The 23,021-nt window shown below is 38.8% G+C and overlaps 1 long non-coding RNA gene across 1 annotated transcript in view; it reads left to right on the top strand.

The window, feature by feature from the left end:
• LOC140506080 (uncharacterized) overlaps window positions 1-23,021 on the top strand; it is a 95,946-nt gene that overhangs the window by 4,636 nt on the left and 68,289 nt on the right. Inside the window, exon 2 of the long non-coding RNA XR_011967763.1 lies at window positions 21,693-22,727. This is a non-coding gene — a long non-coding RNA (uncharacterized lncRNA). The remainder of the gene's footprint in view (window positions 1-21,692; window positions 22,728-23,021) is intronic.

The raw sequence follows: 23,021 nt of genomic DNA, 5'->3' as shown, positions 1-23,021 counted from the left end.
ACTGTGAGAAAAGGCAGAGATGGAAAGAAAAAAAAGGAAAGAAGGAAGAAAGGCAGGAAAGGAGAGGAGAGGAGAAGAGAGGAAAAGAGAAAACAAGCATTTATTTAGCACCCACAAGGTTCCAGGCACTGTGCTAATCACTTTACATATATTATTTCATCTGATCTTCACATCCTTGAGAAAAGGTTACCATTATTACCCCTACCTTGCAGAAGAGAAAATTGAGACAAAGAGAAGTTAAGCAACTTGTCCAACATCACGTAGATGGTATCTGAGCCCATATTTGATCTCAGATTTCGCTGATTCCCGATCACAGGGTCACCTAAAAATAGAGAAACAGAGAGAGAAACAGAGACAGTGACTGAGAAATAGAAAGAAAGCTGATTTCAGGGACTTGAGCATGGATATCTTCCAGTAAAGAAATGATGAAGGAGGAATTACAACCTAGAACCTGAGAGAGAGGTAGATTTGGGATCAATTTCTGGAGTCAAAGGATCAAGAGCCACTCTCTCATGCCTTGACCAGAGGGTCTAGAATGAAATGTCCTAATAATGCCTGATCTAGTGGGGAAAGGAGGGGAAGGGTTGTAGGAAGAGAATTGTTTGCCTAAACCCAGACTTTTCAATCTACAGCTGAGAGCCAGAGAAGCAAATTATGTAGGGCTGAGACCCAGAAGCAAGGCAATTGAGAACAACAGTATGACTATTTGATCTAAGTGACTCAAGACTGAGAACAAAGCTAAGAGTATAAGAAGGGGAGAACTAAAATCCTATAGAAGGAGCTTAGGACCTCCATTATGAGGGGAGGAGTAATAGAAGGGAGGAAACCCTATGATGTTCTCCTGAATGGGTCCTTGGTAATAGGGGACTCCTCTTACCTAGGGAAAGAGTTGGCAGTGAAAACCTAGTAGATGACACTATCCAGCAGGGGTGTGTGCTAGTTGCTTTGGAAGAGAAGAGGTTCAGGAAGGAAGGGGTGATTTGAAACAGCCACTTGATTTGAAGACAGAGAACCTGGATTTGAGTCCTAGATCCCATGCTTATTATCTGTGTGACTGTGGGCAACTCACTTTAGGTCTTGTAAAATGAGGAGTGTTGGGATTGGAAGTTCAATTCCGTGTGGACAGTCTCGGGCGGGTAAAAGTGGGACTTCTAAATCTTAGAGTCTTACGAGGCCCTCCATGAACAGCGGGGGTTCGAGAAGGTCAGACTGAGCTAGCTCGGCTAAATCGGGTATTTCTGCCTCTCCCTGGGAGATACATGATGGGTGGAGTCTCCCTGCCCTCGAGGTCGTCCCGGATTGGAGCACACCTAGTTACCTAACAGCACGGTATTGAGATGCAAACTATGCTGCTGAAGGTTGAGTAGGATTGAGGAAGCTGGAAAGCTCTCTTAGCACGTGTGGAGCCAAAGAGGATAGTAGGGCTCTGCTTCTTTTCTTTCCTCTCTCCCCTCCCCCTCTCTCCCCGCTTGTACTTCTACTTCCAATCCCTTAAGCTTAGCCTCCTTAGGAAATCTCCCCCTCTTCCTCCTAAGGAAGACCCCCGTGCATTTGTAACCCAGACCCTGAAATAAAGCTCAACCCCTGTTCGACTCTGGAATGTCCTTTCTCTCATACGTGCATCCGGCGTGGCCAGCCGAAGACCTCGGAGGTGAGGTAGGAAAGACTCGGGTAGCCCAATACAGGCCTCTAGGCTTGGCAGAGGAGTTTAGGCTACAGGACTTCTGACTCTACATCTATGAGCCTATGGTCATGGGGCCTCAATTTCCTCATATCCAATAAAAAGGAAAAATAAAAGAACTGGTTATATTAGATGAGCTGTAAGCTCACTTACATCTCTAAATTTTATGATGCTATAAGAATGTTTGGGGTGAATTGGGGTAGCCCCCCATTCTCTAGGTCCAGGCCACTTGGCAACAGGCCATCCTATATTTAGGTAATGCTCAAAGTGAGAAATAAATACTACCATATGCTCAGAGTTTTCCAGGCTGTCTGGCACATCCAATGTGCTGACAGTAGGAAATCCCTACTGACATCATAAGCCATCTGTGTCTTCTGGCTCTGTTGGAATGAAGATAACTGGACATGCCTAAGTCAAGTCTCACCTCCTCCAGGAAGCTTTTCCCTTTTACCCAGTTCTTTCCTTCTTCTGAATCCTCTAGCTATACTGTATTTTACTGTACTATGGGACCCAGTACTTGGTTGTCCTCTGCCAGGTACTCTCTCCTTGTTTCATCTTGTTCTACCCAATGAGATCACAAGCATCCAAACTGCAAGGACCAAATCTTCTACTTCTTTTGTATCTCCAACAATGTGCCTAGTACACACCACCTAATAGGTGCTTAGAACCTATTGGTTTTGTCCTTCATTCTCGAAGAGGACTAAAATGGCATCACTATGTTAGAATCAAGTCACAGTGTGTCCAGATATATAAACTTGGAATGCCCTAGCACACAGGTTGACCACCTGTTGGGTGGGCCAAGTAGTCCATGTGAACATTTGGGGTGGATTCTCTAAATTTATTCATCTCACATTTCTTTTGAGCTATTTCAATTCTGCTTTGCTTATAGAGCATATTGATGGCATTTATTTAACACCCAGCAGGTGCCAGGCACTGTGCTAATCACTTTACACATATTATTTCAACTGATCCTCACAACCCTGAGAAATAGTTACCATTTTACCTCTACTGTAGTTGAGGAAACTGCAACAAAGAGAAGTGACTTGCCCAGCATCACAGAGTCAGAACCTGAGGTCATATTTGATCTCAAATCTCCCTGACTACAAATCACAGTTTTACCCAGCTGCCTAGAGACAGACAGACAGAGTCAGAGAAACAGGCAGAGGGAGAGATGTCCTTTAGTTTCCTCATCAATAAAATGAAAGGGTTATACTAGATGACCTTTAATAGACCTTCCAGCTACTAAATATATTATCTGTTTTTTCCCATAGTGCAGTATAAAGATGGCAAGGTTTGAATTTGGAGAACCTGGGTTGAAACCTAAGCTCCAGTCCAACATAACACACATTTATGAAGTATCTCATATTTGCAATGTATTGGGAAAGTTTTTTTGTTCAGATCTGTGTTTTAATCTGTGTAAGCAACTCTCTAGTGAGAATGTTCCCTCTATCAGTGTAGATGGGCAACTATTTGTAGTTTAAGATCTCTTAAGAATTAACTAGATTATTGAAAATTTAAATGACTTGTTCAGATTCACAAAGTGAAGATAGGGACTTGAAGGCAGGTGATAGTAACCCATAGACCAGCTCTCTGTACTACATCAGACCATTTCTAAATGATAAGGATGTGGGCCCTCCTTAACTCTCCTTAAGATAACATCATTTCTTCCCTCCAGGAGATTACATTCTATGGTTTCATCACCTGTAAATGAAAAGATTAGACATGATGACCTCTAAAGTTCCTTCCATATAATCCTAGGTCTAAGTGGAAGGACAAGAAAGACTCCCTTTTACGCACATTTAATAGAATTTTCTCTAAAATGGTAGCAGCAATAAAAAAAAGGGGAGGGTAGAGGAAGTAATATGGTGAAGTGAAAAGAACATTGGATCAAATGTTTGAAGACCTGGTTTTAGTCTCACGTGTATCTCTTAATATCTTGTTATCATCATTCACTTATTCTACCTGGGCCTTGACCCTAACCTCTGTAAAATAAGGGAGTTGGAAAAATCTTTTAAGTTACTTCTAGTCTCTAAATTTTATGGTTCTCCATCACCATGCATGTTTCATGATTTGTTAGATCATTTTAGGCAAAATTAATTTTTCCTTATTTTTGTCTTTGACCCTTTTTACTCAAAAATAAAGAGCTTTCCCAATAACATGCTCATAGCAAAATAATCTGAAAGGAGGAATCTACTAATTACAAAATATGAATGAGAGTTAGAAAAAAATGCATTTCCTTTATTATTATCTGGGGTACCCCAAAGTCTTAGTGCCATTTTAAGCATTAATGTCATTATTAACATTTAAAATGACACCAAGATTTTGGGAACACTGTAGATATGTCAGAATTTGTAGCAAATTCTATAGCCAAATTGTCTTTGACAATATTGTTTAGTAGAAAGGGAATTCAAGAGTTGGCAAATAACAAATTGGGGAAGACAGCAAACAGGCATCTATTAAGCACCTACTGTGTGCCAGGTACAGACCTAAACACTTTACAAATATTATCCCAGTTGATCTTCACAACTCTGTGAGGTAGGCACTATTTTATTCCCATTTTACAGTTGAGGAAACTGAAGCAAATAGATTAAGTGACTTGCCAAAGTGACAGAGTGTGTGAGGTAAGGTTTTTATTCAGGTCTTCTGAACTGCAGGCTAAGCACTAAATCCAAGTTGCTAGATGAGTTGAAGAAACAGTATTAAAATTAGTAAGCAAGGAGGATATAGTAAGCAAGAGAACTGAATAAAGGGAGTGGCAATGTACATTAAAATTGGAAACCATTTTTAGCTCTGGGTAAACCAAAATGCATATAATCTCCCTGCATGTAACTGAAAATTAACTGCAAGACTAATATCTCAGAGTACTTTCCAAACATTTCAGACTCTTGACATATGCAACTCATTTTACATTACTCTGGTTTATCTTTTCCTCCTAATGACAGTTTAATAAGATGAAAAGGAAAGCCTTGGCTAGATGTTTGGGAGAGAGAGGAAGTATTTAATCACTGTCACATAGTAAAGTCTTTACTTTAGAGTATGATTACGACAATGATAAAATGAATCATTACATGACATATCAAATTAATTCAGTTCAATTAATATTGTATTAAGTGCTTACCCTATGCAGAACATTATGGTAGGTGCTAAAGGGGTGGAGGTTTGGGTTCAAAGTTTACACAAAAAACAATCCCTGACCTCATGGAACTAGGCGTCTAGAATGGGGCTAAGACCCAAAGGCAGATAACTATTATGTGACAAAAGAAAGGAAGGGAATATATATTTATTAAGTGACTGTTATGTGCCAAACACCATGCTGAGAGTTTTGCAAATGCCATCTCATCAGATCCTTACAACCCTAAGAGATAGGTGCTAATATTTTACAGTTAGCACAGAGTAGTAGATAGAGGCAGGTGGAGGTTGCCCAGGATGGCACAACTAATAAGTGGCTGATTTTGGACTCAGATTTTCCTGACTCCAGTTCCAGCACTCTACGCACTGATAAGTACATAAGACAGATACAAAACAAAGTGCCAGATGAGTTCTGAGGGGGAAGATGGTCACTAGTCAAAACAATCCATGGAGGCTTCACAGAAGAGAGAACATTTGAATTGGACTTTAAAAGATAAGTCTGAATCTAGAACTTCCCAGGGAAAAGCAAAAAAACAACTAAAACAGAATCTTGCAAGTTCATTGAAGGACAGAAAACATTTGGGTTTTGAGTGAATCATAGATAATAGAGACCTTCACTGTCATACAACAGCTATGTGAAGAATTTTATACCAGTACGATATACATTTTTAGAAAGGATATAAGCCATAAGAGCTGAGATTTATATGACACTTTACACACATTATCTAATTTGAGCCTCAAACACTCTTATGAGGTAGCAGGTTTCTTTTTTCCCCATTTTAGATAAAGAAGCAAGTTTAAGTGTCTTGAGCAGAGTCACACAGTGAGCAAGTATTGGAAGCAGGATTTGAACTCCAATATGGTAACCTCAAATCCAGTGCTCTACTACTCTGTGATATCTCAACAAAAGAAATTAGAAAACTGATCAAAGTTCTCTAATCATAATAATAACATTAATAACAGCTAACATTGTACAATGCTTGCTATATGTGCCAGGCACTGGAAATTGTAATTCATTTGATGTTCACAACAACATCGAGAGGAAGGCAGTTATTATTCCCATTTTATAGGCAAAGAAACTAATAGAGGTTAAATGATTTGCCCAGAGTCACATAGGTAGTGTCTGAGGCTGGATTTGAGCTTAAGTGCTCCTGCCTCCAGGCCCAACACTATACTGAGTGCACCACCTAAAAGAGATAAGCAAACTGCAAAATCTAAAAAAAGAGCACTCATCTATGTTGTTCTAAAAATAAATTTAAGGGAGCAAGCCACCTAAGAAAAAGGGCTCTCAGGGTGATAAATAATAGCTATTATTACTATTGATTAGAGAAAGGCAAATCAAAACAACTCACACCTATCAGATTGGCTAACCTGACAAAACAGGAAGATGATAAATGTTGGAGATGAGTGGCAAATAGACACTTCAACCTCAGCATCTCTGAAAGACAGCATTGTACCACACTAAATGTTGGGAGAGTTGGAACACTAAATCATTGTTGATGGAGTTGTGTACTGATTCAAACATTCTGGAGAGCAATTTGGAATTACGCCCAAAGGGCTACAAAAAGGCTACAAAAATGTGCATACCCTTTGGTACAACAATACCACTTCTAGGACTATATCCCAAAGAGATCATAAAACTGGAAAAAGGTCCCACATGTACAAAAATATTTATAGCAGTTCTGTGCCACTTTTTGTAGTGGCCAAGAACTGGAAATTGAGGGGATGCCCATCAACTGGGGAATGACTGAACAAATTATGGCATATGAATGTAATGGAATATTATTGTGCTATAAGAAATGATGAGCAGGTAGACTTCAGAAAAACCTGGAAAGACTTATATGAACTGATGCTAAATGAAGTGAGCAGAACTAGGAGAACATTGTACACAGTAACAGCCACAGTGTGCAATGATTAATTTTGATGGTCTTAGCCCTTCCTAGCAATTCAAGGACCTAAAACAATTCCAAAGGAGTCATGATGGAAAATGCCATCCACATCCAGAGAAAAAACTATGGAGTCTGAATACAGAGCAAAGCAGACTATTTTCTTTTTGTTGTTGTTTTGTTTTTTTTTTCATTCTCATGGCTCCTCCCATTCATTCCAATTTTTCTATACAATATGACTAATGTGAAAGTATGTTAATAAGAATGTATATGTAGAGCCTATATCAGATTGCATGACATCTTGGGGAGAGGGGAAGAAAGGGAGGGATAAAAAATTTAAAACTTATGGAAGTGAAAGTTGTATACTAAAATAATTTAACCTTTTTTTAAAAGAAGGAAACGAATAAACAATAAAAGGAAAAAAATACCTATATTATTGCCAAAAGGGATGCTGAATTTGAGTGAAAGTGTTTAATTGACAGAATTCAATCACAAATGATTGCTAACAGAGACTGGGGGATATCTGCTAGCAACCCAATGCCTCCACCAGTACCAACCCAATATTGTTAGAGGGGATCATTTTTCAGTAAGTGTTTGGTCTGGATGATGCCAAAGTGGTCATTCCCAAATCTTAGATTCTGTGAATCTGAGAAGGACTTGATGAAATATTTCTCCCTTAGAGATCTGTTCCCACTTAGTCTAATTCCTCGGGATTAAATCTTGTGTAGCAAAAGTTACCAATTAAGGTGCAAAGACATGTGCCGTTAACACATTAGTACCAATTATCTTATCACATCCCTATCAGAGAAAAGCACTGGAGGAAAAAACAAAGCACAAAAAAAATTAGTGTAAGGGAAATGAAAAGGGTTGAGAATTGAACCTGAACTTGAACTCGAGAATTGAACTTGAGAATCAAGAAGTCCTAGGTTCTAGTCTAGCTGTGGGACCTTCCTGAATTAAATTCTCCTCTCTTAGCCTTGATTTCCTTATCTGCAAAATGCGACAGCTGAACTAGGTTCATTCCTGCTTCTGGGGGTCCTTAAGCTGAGATCCATGAATTTGTTGTTCTTGTTGATTTTAATAATGGCATTTCAGTATAATTAATTTCCTTTGTGATTACATTTTTTCTTTTGTGCATTTAAAAGCATTATTCTGGGGAGTCCAAAGGCTTCACTAAGACTTGAAAAGGGACCCATCACACACACACACATACACACACACAAAAGGTAACAAACTTTCAGTGATGGGGGGAAAGGAAAGGTTTGCGAGTGCCTTCTTTGAGGAGTCTCCTATCCTCACCCTTATAGAGAAGAAAAAATGACTTAAATCAACAAAGAAAAGGTTTGTGTGCTGTGTACATGTGTGTGGTCACCAAAAGCTCTATTGAGATGAAAAGTGTAGGGGGAAAGCACAGAAAGGGGAATGCTGAAAAGAAAAATTTCCCTTATCACGCAAGTCAGTCTAGGTAGCTTCATCTCAACCCTCCTTGAAGACATTTGGAATACTGCGTTCTAATCACATTTTAGGAAAAATATTAAGAAGCTGGAATGCATCCAGAGAGAAGAGTGGCCAGGTTGGTGAGGGGCCTGGTTGCTCTCTTATATGAAAGTTAGCTGAAGGAACTGGGCATGTTTAATTTGGAGAAGAAAACACTTAAGGCAAGGTCTATGTATTTTAAAGGCTTATCATATGGAAGGAGTCAACTGTTTTGCTTGGCCACAGAGGACAGCATTAGGATCAGTAGGCTGTGCTATCATGAGCAAGTCACTCAATCTTTTGAGCCTCAGTTTCCTCATCTGTAAAATAAAAAAGTTGACTCAATGGCCTCTAAAGTGTCTCCCAGTTTAAATCTATGATCCCATGATCCTATACATTGCAAAGAGAATGAGTTAGGCTTGGTATCAGGGCGAAAAACAGTCAGCAATTAAGATTGTCCTTGTGTGGGATGACCCTCTTAATAAAATTAGAGTCTTGATCAAAGAAGTAAAAAGGAAGATATCTATTCAGCTTTCTTGAGAAAGGGCATTCCCACCTACGCTCAAGATGGTGATGGCTGAGGAGAGTGAGGGTGTGCCCTGCACAGCAATTTTTATAGACCCTGACCACAATACCCCCACCCTAGCCCCCTTCCTCTTAGCCCATTGGCTGGGCCTTGAGGGTACAATCTATCCTCGAAAATCTACCCCAGCAACAAAGAATAAGCATACAAGAGTAATTTTTAGAAAAATGGGGGGTTATGGGAGTGAGCAACTCCTGTTCAAGGACTGTCACATGACATGGAATAATTGTCTAGGGAAGGAGATAAAGGAGTGAGTAAAGACAGTCTGGGAGTAAGCAAAAAACAGCCTCTGTCAAGTCTCATATCACAAAAAGAATTTTAAGAAAAACAGAATCTCTATTGTTTAGATTCTCAGGGCCTGGTGAGACAAACAGGCTGACACAAGGGGCCCCTGAGGGGTCTTCACCTGTACCAGTTCTACTCCCTGAGGGGTATTCACTAAATATATCTGTTCCACTCATCCTGAAGTGAAATAAGCTGCATCTGGAATTAGTGGGTTCCCCTCCAGTGATAGTTAAATGGCCCCTTGTCAAGGATTTTGGAGGGAGGATTCCAATTCAGGTACAAATTGGAGTATATAACCCCTGAGGTACGCTACCCATATTAAGAATATTATATTATATTATAATGGTACTTACTTAAAACTGCCTAATGTTTTTACAGTTTGTATTACCTACTCCACACTCACTTGAGAGATTCCAGCTTGGTCTCCTTGTACATTTAATTTTCCCATTCTCCTGCACCACCACAGACTCACCAAAAGCTCTATAGTCATTTCAGTATTATACCTCAAGGAAATAATTGAAACTTTTCCAGTGGTACTTCTATGATGACTGTCTTTTAGGTTTTAGTGTTGAGTGACATGGAAATCCACAAAGCAATTTTCCAGTGATGCTGGACACACCTGGGAAACATGCCTACTCCATGCAATGAAATGAGCTTTCCCCACTAAAACAAGTACAAGTTTCAGCAACAATGACTGGACTGTGAATTGAACCTGTACGTTACAAATTCTAGAACTGTGATTTATTTTTTTGCTGCAAAAGAAGTTATAAATGGCATTTAATCCTTACAACTGGATTCTATAAGGCCCCTCTCAAAACACAAAGTATAATTTAATAAACTACTGGCTATTACCTCTCACATTAAAAAAAAGTTTGAAAATATTTGCCTCCCAAAAGTCAACTTTAAGGTCCCTGGAATCATGAAGTGTTAGAGCTTAGAGGAACCTTGAAGATCATCTCATCTAGCTGGGAAAATCAAAGGCCAGATGAGTTAAGTGATTTGCCCACAGAAACTTGAATACTTAAAAAGATCTATGATTTCACTCATACAACTATTCCCTGGTACTGAGTCCTTTTTCTCTTGTCATTCCTTTCCTCTCTACAATTACTTTACATTTACTTGGTATATAAATTTGTATTGATTTATCTATGGATTTTTTACTTCCAATAAAAGGAAAGCTGCTTAAGACCACAAATATTTCCTTTTTTGTCTTTGTATCTTTAGTATCAAATAATAACAAGTCTAGCTAGCATTTATATAGTACTTTAAATTTTACAAAACAAAAAAGCGTATCATTCAATCTTCACAACATCCCTGTGAGATATGACCTATTCACCCATTTACAAATGAAGAAACTGAAAAACAGAGATATTAAGTGACTGTACCTAGGGTCATACTTTATTAAGTGTCTAAGAAGATCTAAGACAAAATCAAGTCTTTCTGAGTTCAAGTCTAACACTGTATCTGTTATCTAAAACTTCCTAGCAGCCACTAAATATATATGTGTGTGTGAGTGTGAGTGTATGGCATTTGATAAATGCTTCTTGGCTGGAATTAAATTGAATTATATCTGAAGATCATGGCCTTAGTACAAGAATATTGTGAGTTCTTAAGTTATTAGAACTTAGAGCTAAAAGGGACCTTGGATACCATTTATGACAATCCCTTCATTTTGTAGGTGAGACTTAGAGAGATCAGAGAGCAGGGATCCAAAGCAAGGTCCTCTGACTCCCAATCCATTGCTTCTGAGTTACTGTAGTCAAAAAAATTGATTGCTTTCAGTGATATGGCTTTCTGGACACAGATTAAATAGATTGATCCTTGGACAACTCATACTAAGTCTCTATTTCAAGCTTTTCCTATGTGTATAAGCCCAACCAAAGTTTATACCCATTGGCATAACTTTCAAGAACACAGGTTCACCTTTATGCAATATTACATCAGAGAAAGTCTTTGACGTAGGCCTAGGGTCATACCACTAGTGCCTGGTAGAGCCTGCTCTAGAACTCAGGTCTCCTAACTACTTTTAGTCCAGTGCTTTCTCCACCACATTAAGTTCTTTTCCTGAATTGTCTTTGTTGAACTCTTACAGCCATTACTGATGAACTCAGAGGCATAATGGTATACAATAAGGAATTCTGCTCTACAATCCAAGTTTTGCTAACAAAGCAGCATGCCAAAGCATATTGATTAGGAGTTTTTCTGCTGAACTTGGCAAGGGATGTTGATCTGCTCCATGTCACTGTGATCAAAGGTGATCATTGATCAATGGATCAGCACCTGAAATAATGGCTTATAGGCCACTGATTTAATGGATCCGTGATTTCATTGATGTGTGCAATCCCTCCAAAGGTTGTGGAGTGCAGCTCATGCATGTCTAACCATCCTGTGCAATTTTTGCTCATTTTTGTTGTTGTTCAGTCACGTCCAACTCTTTGTGACTCCCTGTGGGGTTTTCTTGGCAAGGATACTGAAGTAGTTTACCATTTCTTTCTCCAGTTCATTTTATAGATAAGGAAACTGAGGGAAACATTGTTAAGTGACTTGCCTCAGGTCACACAGCTAATACGTATCTGAGACCATATTTGAGTTCAGGAAAATAAGTCTTCCTAACTCCAGGTCCAGCACTCTATCCACTGTACCATCTAGCTGCCACATATTTTTGCCCATATTCCTGTAAGTTCTTCATAGAATGTTTATCCAACAAATGGGTCTTTATTGTTTTCTCCTGACATTATACAGATACCAGTGAATTGGTCATGTGTTATCAATTATTTATTCTTCAATCTCACTATAGGATTCATCTGTCTTCATCCCTGCATTTCTCTGGTGACATCTCTTATACTGAGTTCATCTGTATTATTGCCAATTTGTAATATTTTGGAGTTTGGTCAAGCCCACCATGCAGCTACCTCACCTGCCTTATGGGTAGTACTCAATTTAAATTATGCAGAGATGATACTTTTAATGACCAACAGCCAGGTGCAGGAATGACTAAAATGCTGAATTGGAGTTCTGAGTTCTAAACTCGAATCCTACCCTAACACAGGATAATAATAGCACCTACTGCACAAAGTATATATGTGATAGCTATACCATTGGTGCTAAAATATTTTAGCATCAATATTTCAAGCCCTATACAAATATTAACTTTGTTCATTTGTATTTACTACTTCTTTGGTATCCATAGGTAAAACTATGTATTTCATCAATAAATATCATTCATCATTTTAATATGGGATAAAGAAGAAGCTATTACACTAGAAGTCAGAATGACCTGGATTCAAATCATGCCTTACATGCTTACTAGCTGTATGACCCTAAGCAAGTCACCTAAGTAGTTTTAGCCTCAATTTCCTGATCTGTAAAAGAAAGGCATTAGACTTTGTGGCCTCAAAGTTCCCTTCTGACTCTTAATCTATGATCCTAAGATCCCATATACTAAGTACAGGGGATGCCAGTGCAAAGAATGAAAAGATTCCTTCTCTGAAGGAGATTACCTTCCAATGCACACATTACATCTGGCGTACAGGTTAAGATAAATGTGAACTATTATTATATTGATTTTAACAAAAACCTAGTCCTATAGTCCATATATTCTGAAAAGCAGCAGGAAAAAAAGACATGCCTAAAAACAAAGCACTTTGAATTTTTTTTTTTAATTCTTATCTTTGATGACTGGACCAACCAGGTTTGTAATTCTTTCTCATTTTTATGGAATTAGATGAAAAGAAAAATTAACACCTTCTATAAAAGCTAGGAGAAATTATCTGGTCATAAATGGGGAAGGAATAAGCATTTATTACCACCTACTATACCAACTATGTGCCAAGTACTATGCTAAATGTGTTACAAATACTATTTCATTTGCCCTCATTGTCTCAGTTACTTTGAATAGTGAAGTCACAGCCGTAGACACACAACAAACTTCATATTCTAGTCACTGGAACTCTGAAATACCATAGCGATGCTGGGAAACATCCTAGATTCAAGCCAAGAGGAAATAAACCAAGGAAAGAGAGATCAATATAACGTATTGTGAAAAACGAAGACTACACAAGAGAAAAAAACATAGAAACTCCCTTTGTTCATCACATTTTTTTTAAAAATCTCCGGCTTTGCCCCTACCTATCACCTAAGTAATTAGGAAATACATCCTTCTGAAGGCAAGCTAGGTTGTAAAATGAATATGACATTCCTCCTGGAGTCAAAAAGGACAAGTTCAAAGCCACCCTTGAGCAATTACTAGAGGTATGCTTATCCACAAATCACTTAACCTCTGTCTGCCTCAGCTCCCTCAATTGTAAAATAAGAATAATAATAGCCCTTACCTCCCAAATTATAGTGAGGATCAAATGAGATATTTGTAAAATGTTTATCATAGTGCCTGGTACACAGAAGGTGCTTAATAAATGTTTATTCCCTTCCTTTCTTCCCTACATAGGATTTAAAGCTAAAGTGAAGTGAAGATTATCAAATACAAGCAAATACAAATATATTTTACAAATGGAGAAACTCAAACAGGTGAAGTGATTTGCCCCTAAGTCAGGTAGGTAGACAGTAGCATAGACAGAATTCAAACCCAGGATTCTGGACTCCAAACTCACTCCACTGCATCCTGCTAACTCTTCTCCTTCTCTATTTTCACTTCATCTTTCAAACTAGAGATTAATGAGTTTAATCAAAATATAAAACCTGAATTTTTTTTAAATACCAGGTATTTTCCAAAACAATGAGTTCTCTTCCAAAAAGTGCTTTTGGAAGGATACATACCCACTTATTTTGCTCCAAATATCTGTGGGGCCCTCCTTTGAAATTACCTTCAGAGCTGGTGCCACATTCTCTTGGAAAGTCAACAAGCATTTCTATAGTGCCTGCTAAAGTTTCAGGCACTGTGATAAGCACTAGGGAAACAAAGACAGGCAAAACAACAGTTCCTGCTCTCAAGGAGTTCCTGATCTAATGTAAGAGACAACATAAAAGCAACTATGTACAAACAAGATATATACAAGATAAATTAGAGATAATCTCAGAGGGAAGACACAAACATCATACGGGATCAGGAAAGACTTCCTCTAGAAGATGGAATTTGGCTAATAATTAAAGAAAGCCAGAGAGACCAGGAGACACAGAAAAGAATTTCAGGAATGGAGGAGAGCCCAGAGTTAGGAGATGGAGCATCTTGTGAAAGGAACAGCAAAGAGACCAATGTCTCTGCTGGATCACAGAGAGGAGTCAGATATAAGAAAACTGGAGCCTAGAAATGTCTGACACACGCTGACAGAGGTGACACTAAGATCATTTAACCTTTCAGTAACCTAAGCAGCTCTCTAAGACTACAAAGAAATTTCAGTCTACATTGGCAATTTTCTTATTGAGAAATTACCTGCACCAATGACATCACTGGGCTAGTCCTTATCCCTATCCCCAAATAAAGGCAATTAGCTTTCTATATATCCCCTATCAAAATATCCCCGATAGTTATCCAAGACTGAAGCACCACTTAATTGCTTCTTCTGGTCACCAGTTTTCCAGGAGCTTCTCCTCTGTCCTGTACACATGTCCTAGGCCTGGACCATGTTGCAAACCATCTCAGATTGCAGGGAATCATCATTATGAATTTTTTTCACTCGTGAGGGATTACTTTCTTAAGAATCACAGCTTTCCTTTCCATTAACTCACAAAGTCCTTGATCTGTCTAAATACGTATTGGCTTCGTAGATATGTTGATCCATTGTTTCTGGGTAGTCAAGGTTCAAAACTGAAGACTTCTGCCTGTTCAGCAGGCCATCTAGGGTGTGTCGAACTGATGCGATAGGCTTCTGATGGACATGTATTCATTTTATTATTATTCACTTTATTATTAATTCATTTTTTCACGGTTCAGTAATGTGTGTCCACAAACATAATTATAGAACCGTGGAATCTTAGAGCTGGAAGAGACCTCAGAAACTATGTAGTTCAATCTTTGCCTGACCAAGAATCCATCCCTTCAGACTTTATAAATGGTTGTCCTTTAAAAAGTGCAATAATAGGGGTCAATTTGGAAGGGATTGCTAACTCACTGTCTCCTGGGGCAGATCATTTCACTTTTGAACAGGTCTGATTGTTCTGATGGTTTTCCTGACATCAAGACAAAATCTCTCCTTTGAAGTTTTCACCTCCTGACCCCAAACAGAGGAAATCTAGATCATTTCCCAAGGGAAATTTTTATGTGGCTGAGAATACCTATTATGCCTCATGCCCATCACCCTCTCCACTAAGTATTTTCTTCCTCAGGTTCTTGTACAGCATATTCTCTAGTCTTTTGACATCCTGATGGTATACTGCAGCTTATCTTTACAGGCAGCTAAGTAATTGAGTAAACAGTGTGAGGGGTCCCAGAGTCAGGAAGAACTGATTTCCAATACAGCCTCAGAAACCACTAACTGGGCAAGCTGCTTAATCTTTATATACCTCAGTTTCCTCAGTTGTAAAATGGGGATAATAATAGCACCTATCTACCAGGATTGTTGTGAGGATAAAATGAGATGGCAATTGTAAAGTGCTTTGCAAACCTTAAAGTGCTATATGCATACCATGTAGAAGCAGCAGGAGTAGTAGTAGTATTTCCTAACATTCAATGCCAAGAGCTGAACACATTAACTTAGATGTGCTTTGTCCAAGAAAGTGTGTGGTGGAACTATTGTTCTCCCTCTCTTGATGTAGCCTAGGGGAGCCTTAGCCTTTTTGCCCATGTTGTTTAATCATACTGAGTCCACTTGACGTCTAGATCTTTTTCATAGTTCTGTTGCCTATCCACACTTCTCCCTAGGCTGTATTGTGTAGTTAACCTGACGTATACATCCCTAGCAAATGTTACCATGTACATTTCAGCCCAATAGCCAATAATGTTGAGATCTTTTTGGCTATGGACTGTTTCACAGAATGGGAAAATGATCTCTTCAAATTTTATTATATGCAAATTTGATAACCATGCCATCTATGTCTTTATCTCAGCAAGAAGGACTAGGATTGTAAACCAGAATTCCTGAATATATTTCATTATGCCTCAGACTTCATCAGCAAAAGCAATGAATGTGAGACTTCAACAATGACAATGCAGGGAAACAATAAAATGTTGTAAAAAGAGCATTCTAGACCAAGCTCTACCATTTGCTAGCCTTCATTAATGTCTTACTCTGATCCTATATAGCATAAAGACGACCCTGTGTTCTTGAAGGCTATGCCAATGGAGTGCAAGTTTGTTTTTTCTTAATAAGAGTGTCACTACATATTGTTTTCTTAGTTCTGCATTCATTCAGAGGGTTTTCTCATTTTGCTCTCAAAGTATCAATTTCTTCATTTCTTAGGGTGGAATAATATCTTATTAAAATAATATATCATAATTTGTTTAGCCATTCCATTAATAGTTGGATATTCCCTTGGTTCAAAGTTTTTGGCTATAATGGAAAGATATATGTGTATGTATATATATTTATGTATATATATTTATATATGTATTTATATATATACAGATATATTTATATATTATATGTACACACATTTATACATTATATATGTGTGCTTGTATTTTTTTTTTACACTTGAGTCCTATTCCTCTCTTTTAATTTTTTTTTTAAGTATAGACCTAATTTTGTTATTGCTGGGCAAAAGGTGTACCTGTACACACTTTAGTGACTCATGGGGCATATTTCCAAATAGCTTTTCAAAATAATGGAACAAATTCATATCTTCACTAACAATGCACTAGTGTGTCTGTTTTCCTGCATTGCCTCCAACATTTGTAATTTCCTCTTTTGTCAGCTTTGCCAATCCTGTGGATATGAAGAGGAATCTCAAAGTTGCCTTATTATTCATTTCTCTCATTATTTGTGATTTGGAGTAAATTATCACATGATTGTTAATAGTTTAGATTTCTTCTTTTCATCCTTTGCCCATTCATCAGTTGTGGAATAGTTCTTAGTCTAATAAATTTGGATCAGCTCTTTACATGTCTTGAACATAAGGCCTTTAGCAGTGAAACAATACAAATTTTTTTTTCTCAGTTACCTGTTTCCCTTCTAATTTTAACTACATTGGATTCATGTGTGTCAAAACCTTTTTCAGTTTGTATAATCAAAATTGTTCAAATCAAAATCTTTTGTTATCTTCTCTTTCCTTTATTTGACATGATTGCACTTTCACTAAGATAATAAGAAGGAGATGAGTCTGAAAAGAGACTTTACTGTTCTAGGGCATCTCTTGGACATGGGACCTATCCAACTCTCCTCCCTCCTTGCCAAGTCACTTTCATTGCTTGAGCTGACCCTCTGCCAGCTCTTTGTTCATGAAGCAACACTACAAGCACATTCACTCTTAATCTAATCTCCCATAAACGCAGATTTCATGGTTGCCTCAAACTATCTATAAACCTATGTAGAGAAGAGCTTCACTCAACTACTTTTCTATCTCAATCTCCCAAGTAGATGATCCAAATTGCACATTAGATACAAGAGCTAACACTGTTTTTCTTCTCTACTTTCTGTTGCAATAGTAGTGTGTGTTCTGGGACAACATGTCTTCTTATAAGGTTCTGTACTCAAGTGGTCAGAGGAATGAGTGCAAGAGGCCTGAGTTGGTCCAAATCAAAGCAAAAAGTCCAGAGAAAAGATCACTTAGGTATAGGCTCACTAAGGCAGCTGCTTCTATCAAGACGTCCCTTGGAAATTGCAAATGGATTGATATGATCCTGAACTAGGTATGGTCCTAGGTATTTATAACTGATTTTACTCATACAATGGCTCAAATATCACAGTCACCATAAACCTGCTATCAGACATGGCTGAATACTAGCCATGCACTCTTTCCAATTACTTCTATAGGACCCAAGGAAAAATAGGTGTGAAGAGAATCAATGACTAGGGTAGTTCTCAGCCCCAACTCATTTGCCCTTTGCTAACTGACACATGACCATCTTCTTGGGATGGAGTTCACTCCTGTGCACATAATCACCAAAGACACCCTCTTGATGGGTTGGTTTGCTTGGTACTGTTTGAAATTTTCTCAACTGGAATTAGCTTGCCCCCTACAGACCTCACCTAGTACTTTATCTGTGACTTCATTTTCATAATTAATACATGTCCTCACATTCTTTCTTTTCCTAAATAAACACTCACCTATGTTGCTCATGTTCCTTCCCTTAGGGTTATATTTGACCCTTCCCTCTCTCTCATCTCTCTTACACGTCACCAGTTCCTGTCAAACTACTTCTCTGAAATAGCCTCTATGGCCATACCTTTCTTTCTATTCCAACTAGTACCACCCTAGTAATAACTCATATTAATATAATACTTTAAACTATTTTATTTTATCCTTTTTCATTTTAATCTTGTTTTATTTTATCCTACCTGCAAGATAAGTACTACAGGTTAAAGGAATTATCCAAAGTTATGTAGTTAATGAAGCAGAATTAGATCTTCCTGACTCCTAAGTCAAAGCTCCAACTACTATATCATGAAACCTCTAATATCGTTCACCTGCCTGGACTATTGCACTAGTTTTCCTTAACATCTTCAACCCCAGTTTACTCTAATTCACTCTTCATTTTACCTCCAGAATAATCTTTTTTAAAAATAACAATTCTGGGGGGGGGGGGGGAGGAGCCAAGATGGCAGAGTAGAAAGATACACATATGCTAGCTCCCAACCCACAGCCCATAAAATACCTGTAAAGAAGAACTCCCAACAAATTCTGGACCAGCAGAAGCCACAGAACACAGAGTGGAGGAGATATCTGTTCCAGAGAGACCTGAAAAACCTACAGGAAAGGCCCGTCGTGCTCCAGACCCAGAGCAGAGCCCAGCCCTGCCTTGACGGCATGGCACCAGGAGGAACAGATCCGAGCAGGCTCCAGGGACGCAATCTCCAGCAGCCACACAGGTCCCTCCACCCACAGGTGCTAAAGGTCAGTGAGAGAGTCTCTTTGGCTGGCTGAGAGGGGAGTGGGGTGTCCCCATAACTCAGGCCCACTCGGGAGGCAGCAGTGGAGGCAGCAGCAGACAAGGGCTCCCAAAGCAGGCTCAGATATATTGTTGAAGGTCTCCACATAAGCCCCCTGGGGGAACTGAGCCCCTTGTAGTGGCCCTGCCCCCACCAGAGCAGCTGAACTTAATCCCACACTGAATCACAGTCCCGCCCCTGCCAAAAGCCCTGAGACTGAGAAGCAGCATTTGAATCTCAGACCCCAAGCGCTGGCTGGGTGGATCTGGAGGCGTGGTGGGTGTGGAGAGGACACTCAGAAGTCAAGTAACTGCCTGGGAAAATACCCAGAAAAGGGAAAAAATATAAGACCATAGAAGGCTACTTTCTTGGTGAATAGGTGTCTCCTCCCATCCTTTCCGAGGAGGAAGAACAATGCTTACCATCAGGGAAAGCATAAAAGTCAAGGCTTCTGTATCCCAAACATCCAAAAGAAATATTCAATGGACTCAGGCCATAGAAGAGCTCAAAAAGGATTTTGAAAATCAAGTTAGAGAGGTGGAGGAAAAACTAGGAAGAGAAATGAGAGAGATGCAAGAAAAGCATGAAAAGCAGGTCAACACCTTCCTAAAGGAGACCCAAAAAAATGCTGAAGAAAATAACACCTTGAAAATAGGCTAACTCAATTGGCAAAACAGGTTCAAAAAGCCAATGGGGAGAAGAATGCTTTAAAAAGCAGAATTAGCCAAATGGAAAAGGAGGTTCAAAAGCTCACTGAAGAAAATAGTTCTTTCAAAATTAGAATGGAACAGATGGAGGCTAATGACTTTATGAGAAACTGAGAAATTACAAAACAAAACCAGAAGAATGAAAAAATAGAAGATAATGTGAAATATCTCATTGGAAAAACAACTAACCTGGAAAATAGGTCCCGGAGAGACAATTTAAAAATTATGGGACTATCTGAAAGCCATGATCAAAAAAAGAGCCTAGACATCATCTTCCATGAAATTATCAAGGAAAACTGCCCTGATATTCTAGAACCAGAGGGCAAAATAAGTATTCAAGGAATCCACTGATCACCTCCTGAAAGAGATCCAAAAAGAGAAACTCCTAGGAACATTGTGGTCAAATTCCAGAGTTCCCTGGTCAAGGAGAAAATATTGCAAGCAGCTAGAAAGAAACAATTCAAGTATTGTGGAAATACAATCAGGATAACACAAGATCTAGCAGCTTCTACATTAAGGGATCGAAGGGCATGGAATTGGATATTCCAGAAGTCAAAGGAACTAGGACTAAAACCAAGAATCACCTACCCAGCAAAACTGAGTATAATACTTCAGGGGTAAAAATGGTTTTTCAATGAAATAGAGGACTTTCAAGCATTCTTGATGAAAAGACCAGAGCTGAAAAGAAAATTTGACTTTCAAACACAAGAATGAAGAGAAGCATGTAAAGGTAAAAGTCATAAGGGACTTTACTAAAGATGAACTGTTTACATTCCTACATGGAAAGACAATATTTGTAACTCTTGAAACTTTTAAGTATCTGGGTAGTTGGTGGGATTGCATACACACACACACACACACACAGAGGACTGAGTGAATGGAATAGGATGGGATCATATCTTTAAAAAATGAAATTAAAGGGTGAGAGAGAAATATATTGGGAGGAGAAAAGGAGAAATGGAATGGGGCAAATTATCTCTCATAAAAGAGGCAGGTAAAAGACTTTTCAGTGGAGGGAAAAAGAGGGGAGGTGAGAGATAAACATGAAGTTTTCTCTCATCACATTCCACTAAAGGAAGGAATAAAATGCACACTCATTTTGGTATGAAAACCTATCTTACCTAAATCTGAACAAGGATTCACTCTCCAACATTCCTGACAAATGAGCATCTGATTTCTAGTAAGAGAGAGATCATTGTCTCTCAACACATCCATTCCATTTTTTTGATGGTGGTGATTATTATGAAATGGAAGCTCTGTTTGCTGGTCATCAAAATGTAGTGCAAAAGAGAAATTTCAGGTGCTTAAAGATAGAAAAATTATATAGGACCCCAAAAGAAGGTGAGAATTGGAATGACTGTAATACAGTTTATTATTTGGACTCAGATGAGGAATGTACCACCACTAAATCAATCAATAGAAATCTGGCCATTTAACATTAGACAGGGTGCTCTTTATTTAGAAGCTAGGTAGTATTTTAAGGAGTAGTACTTGTTAATGAACAAAGAAAACGAAACAATGAATGTTCTACTATACTTGACTATTCCCTTTATAGAAACCTTCTTTCAAATTTCTTCAGAACCAGCTAGGTTTGACTCTTGGATTACCATCAGCCCCACACATCCTAAATCAAAGAAGTGGTGAGCATTAAGACTGAACATGTATAATTTACACCAGAGTGCTTGCCTTCTCAAGAGGGACAGAAGGGAGGGTGGGAGGAAATTTGGAACTCACAAATTATAAAAAGTGAATGTCAAATGTCAAAATTGTTTTTACGTGTAATTGAGAAAAATAAAAACACTTTTTTAAAAAGTGATGGGCATTGAATAGATCTTATTTCATTCTGATGTGTTTCCCAACCTAGTGCCCAGTAATCTGTAGTTGAAGAACAATTATTCCATGATAAAATGAAAAAAATACTTACTTTACTGTAGCATTTTTAACAAAGATTATGTTATCTTCCAGCCTACAAGAACAACGCTGTGAATTGCCATCATATCTGCCCTTCCTCCTCACGAAAGGGTTTACATTGTTGACAACAGAGTACACTAGAGACTTTCTGAAAATGTCAGAGACATCTTCCCATGAATCTTTCTATGATTCCCTATCAGATGTTCAGGAAGACACCAAGAATGTTGAGTTCTTCCCTGAACTATCTGCCTTTCTCAGCCAGGAAGAAATAAACAAGAGTCTTGACCTGGCTCGAGAAGCCATAGCCAACTCTGAATCAGAAGATTTTGATTCAGAAAAGGAAATCACTGACATTTTTAAAACCTCTCCATCCCTCTGTGAAAAAACTTCTCACAAGGAGACCAAACTGAATGAGCATATGACTTCAGCAATGCCTCAGGGAAACAGACCAACTCAAAGTCTGACTTTTCCAGAACAAAAATCCCCAGTGCTCCAAAACAGGAGTATCTCTTCACCTATATCTAGGAGAAAACCCACTGGCTCACCCTTGTTGACTGCCAGTCCCAGCTACATTTGGAGCCTACGGAATGCTGAGAGACATGGTCCAAAGGCAGTAAACTCAAGTGCTAGGTCCAAATTGGTATATCAGGGGCCCCTTGGGTCCCAGAGCCAACTCCGGGACAAGGCAGCTAACCTGATTGAAGAGCTCTCTTCCATATTTAGAGAGGCAGCAAAGCCAAGAAATTTAAATATAAATGGAGAGTCATCATCACCAGATAGTGGGTACCTCTCTCCAAAGAATCAGCCATCAGCCTTAAGTACTTCAGCCAGTCAGAGCCCAACTGAAGACCACTCAGAAATGGAGACAGAAGTCAAATTACCTGCAGCTAAACACATCAATGACTACTGCCAGAAGAGCCAGGCCATTACTCAGTCTGGCCATAGCATCTAACATGAACCACTCTGTGATCCCGTGAACCTCCCAGTTGCCCCTTGATTCACCCAGAAATTGCGAAGTCAAGAAGTAGCTGAAGGGAGCAGAGTTTATTTGGAATGCTGAGTCACGGGCAATCCTCCTCCTCGGGTCAGGTAAGGACTTGGCTTGATTCATGTGATTAATTTTATTTTAACTTTTAAAATGTGAGTGAGACAAGGCATTTTAGTCATCTAACCATAGAAACAGAAGGCTTAGAGGGCCTAGGACAATGAAGAAAAAGGAATTAGTTGATCAGTCTCCCATAGTAACTTTATTATACTTACACTTCTCCCTCCTCTTGGAAGAATATTTATTCATAGAGTTCTCTGTACTCCTGTCTCAGTGGGAAGGAGAAGCACTGAAGAGAGGCAAAGCAAAAAAAAAAGACAGATCATGTGCTCTCCTCT

The sequence above is a fragment of the Notamacropus eugenii genome, chromosome 1 (assembly GCF_028372415.1).
Source record: "Notamacropus eugenii isolate mMacEug1 chromosome 1, mMacEug1.pri_v2, whole genome shotgun sequence".
Lineage (NCBI taxonomy): Eukaryota > Metazoa > Chordata > Mammalia > Diprotodontia > Macropodidae > Notamacropus > Notamacropus eugenii.
The sequence above is the reverse complement of the archived record's forward strand: the minus strand, read 5'-3'. Positions and strand labels throughout refer to the sequence as shown.